This window comes from Lactuca virosa, chromosome 3 (genome assembly GCF_052849685.1).
Source record: "Lactuca virosa cultivar CGN04683 chromosome 3, Lactuca_virosa_CGN04683_v6, whole genome shotgun sequence".
Taxonomy (NCBI): domain Eukaryota; kingdom Viridiplantae; phylum Streptophyta; class Magnoliopsida; order Asterales; family Asteraceae; genus Lactuca; species Lactuca virosa.
The window spans coordinates 130,708,980-130,712,434 of record NC_136428.1 but is presented as its reverse complement, the minus strand read 5'-3'; the positions used below and the strand labels follow the sequence as shown (position 1 = coordinate 130,712,434).

Genomic DNA, 3,455 nt, shown 5'->3' with positions numbered 1-3,455 from the left:
TAATTTCTTCTTCTTCTTCTTCACTTGACACCAAACTTTCTTCACTCTCCTCACTAACTAGGGAATTTGGAGTTTTATAAGCAAAGACCTCAAAAGTCATTGGAATTGAAGCTCTAGGCTTAGTTCTCTTGACTTTTTCTATTATTTGAATTTCTTCTTCCATCAATTTTTCCAACTCCTCAAGCTCGTTTTCTTCATCCATAAAGAATACTTAATTTTGAGCATAGTCTGTCTTGAATCCGTCTTCCACTCCAAATGTCATTTCATCATCTCCCACTCGTAAGGTAAGTTTTGACTCGTAAATATCCACCAAGGTGCGGTATTAAGCGAAGGGTGTCCAAGGATAATTGGGACATCTTTATCATTCTTCATATCTAGCACCACAAAGTCAATTGGAAAAATAAATTTTCCAATTTTTACCAAAATTTCCTCAACTATGCATCGAGGATGAGTCACTAAACGATTGGTCATATGAATTGTCATTCTAGTAGCCTTTATTTCTGGAAGGTTGAGCTTTTGGTAGAATAAATAAGGCATCAAATTTATACTGGCTCCAGAATCGGCTAAAGCATATGTCTTCATGTTGTTTTCGAATTCACATGGAAGTGTAAGGTGTCCAGGATCGCCCATCTTCCTTGGTATCCCCTCCATAATGACCATGGAACTTTGCTCACTAAGTACAACCTTGGAGGTCTTCTCTAGTTGTTGGCGAGTGTCAAGTAAGTCTTGAAGAAAATTAGCATATTCTGGAACTTTTCCCAAGGATTCAATAAAAGGAGTATTGATTGGAATACCCTTTACTTTCTTCATAAACTTGATATGCTCTTGCTCCAGCGGGTGAAATCTGGCTCGAGAAGGAAATGGTAAAGGAGGTTGATAAACTTGAGCACCAAAAAAAAATTCTTCCCAGACTGAACCCACGTCGTGAGGTTTAAACCCTCACGTCATGAGGTCGGTAATTCAGCAACATTATTTTCTTCGACTTTCGTCTGCTTTCTCTCTTCTTCCAAGGCTTCTAAGAACTCAGAAATAGTGTCTTCTTCAGTAGTAATGGCCATGAAATGTGGTGGCGGTTTATTATCAGGGATTTTTAGGAGGTAACCGCTCCTTAACCAATGTAGTTAATTCCACGTCCACTTTTTTCTCAGGTTATGGTTGTTCCTTTTGGTAAAATCCCCGGCATGTTTGCCTGCATTTCTCTTCTTTTTGCTTTTTATACTCATCATAAGGCAACCATTCCTTCTTGGGCTTCCTCCAATCTTCATCATAGCGGTCTCCACTAGAGTATTAAACTTGAGCTTTCCTATTCCCGTTTTCGTCCAAATGGCAATCTTTCGTCAAATGTGGACCATTACAATTCTCACAACCCACACGTATTGCATGTATGGATTGGTCCATCTTAGTCATTCTTCTATCCATGCTACTTAACATTGCCAATACCGCCTCCATATCCTTTGAAGCACCATTCCCGATTCCCTTAGTTCCATCGTTACGAGGGTTGTGATATTCCCGTGAATGCTTTGAAAATTCTTCGCTTAATTCTTTAATTTCAGCAGGAGTCTTCTTCGTTAAAGTTCCTTGAGAATCAAGGAGTTGCCTTGTCGTGAAGTTCACCTCATCGTAGAAGATCGAGACTTCTTGTTGCTCGTTTAGATCATTTTGGGACAATTTCTTATTAACCCTTTGTATCGCTCCCAAGCCTCGTACAAAGACTCCTCCACTTGTTGCTCAAAGTTAGTTATGTCCTTCTTGAGCTTAGAAACTTTTGATGGTGGGAAAAATTGTTGGAGGAACTCTTCACGCATCTGTGCCCACGTGGTGATTGAACCTGGTGTAAGTGCCTTCAACCACTCTTTACTTGCTCCTTTAAAAGTAATTGGAAGCATTCTTAACAAGACAGTCTCTCGAGGTACATTAGGAATGTTGAAATAGTCGGTTATGTCATTGACTTCATCGAGGTGCTTGTCACAACTAGCAAATTAGTGTTACGAATGTTGATCCTTGTACAAGATAATCTTCTTGTGTAATATCGCAAAAATTCATTTAGTGAAGTTCAAACTTCAATGCTATTAAGTTCATGCTTTCGTACATTGCCATTCAAGTCGAAACAACCACGTATAAGCCCAAAACTCGATCCAATAAGCCATATCCAACCATTTTTGGGCCTTAGCCCAAGAATTGTCGGTCCAAATCCCTTATTGGACCAAGACTTCCTTATTGGGCCCTATTGGGCCGATAACTTCTCCTTTTGGTCTTGTTGGGCCGAAAACCCCTCCTTGGGGCCTAATAGGCCGAAACTTTTATTTAGCATTGTTTTGGGCCGAAAACTCTCCTAATTGGCCTTTTTGGGCCAAAAGCTTCTAGTGGGCCTCTCTTTGGGCCGAAAACCCATACTTGGGCCTTAGTTGGGCCGAGAATCATTTTTTTGGGCACTTTGAACCGAAAATCATTTATTAAGCTTTAATAGGCCGAGAATCCTTATTGGGCCAAACCAAAAATCGGAACTACTCTTCTTGGGCCACTCTTTTGGGCCGAGAACCATCTTGGGTCGGTTAGCCCATCTAAAAAAAAGAGAAAAGGGGAGAAATTATCTATGCATGCCACCACAACATTACCCACCATGTCTCCAAGCCCTTAGCCACCATGCATCTAGGAACCTCCCATCACCCTCCCTTAGGTCAAACCCTACCCTCTCCTCTCTCTTCTCTACCTCTCGGCCACTCTCTCCCTCTCCACCCTCATTCACAACTTCCATTTGCAACTCATTTCCTCTCAACATTCAACATTCTCTCATCCTCTCTCCCTCTAAGATTTCGTATGAGTGTGTGTGTTCTTCAAAGATCATAAGCTTGGTAAGTTATAAGATAAACTCTATTATTTTGTTTCAAGTTTTTACAAAGATCTTTCCTCTTACAACTCCATTTTCATGTATATGCTCCTTAGAACACCCTTAACTTCGAAAATCCCCTCAAGAAGGCAAGCTAGGCTCACAAATCCTTCACCTTCTTCATCTACATTTCGAAATACCCAAGGCGAGCTTCATACCCCACTCCGTTTCATGTTTTTCATACTCTTTGGGAGGGAATACAAGTCAAATCTCGTTTATCCAATGAATAATTACATGTACCAATGTGTAATGTGTTTAACCTCTGGATATTTGCACGAACATGAAGTTTATCTTATGCATCTTCATAAAAATCATGATAAATGTGTTTGTTAACATATATATTGTAAGGAAACTTGTGGATATGGGATTATACACTCAATAATAGCAAAAATGGGTGTTGTGTTCAAACATGTATAACCTAAGCTCAAAAATCAGCTTTCAACAGAAAAGTTTTGGTCTATTTACGGATTGTTTTGACCATCTTAAACTCAATATTTTTCAAAACTGTTTAATATGAAAATATTTCATGTTTATACCTTTCTAAGGACTACTTGCATGCATTCATACG

General features: G+C 39.6%; 1 non-coding gene across 1 annotated transcript; it reads left to right on the top strand.

Moving 5' to 3' along the window:
• Positions 1–1,651: 1,651 nt before the first annotated feature.
• On the top strand, positions 1,652–1,757 carry LOC145168019 (small nucleolar RNA R71). Its single transcript, XR_013741615.1, has one exon. It is a non-coding gene; the product is annotated as a small nucleolar RNA R71 (small nucleolar RNA).
• The last annotated feature ends 1,698 nt before the right edge of the window (positions 1,758–3,455 follow it).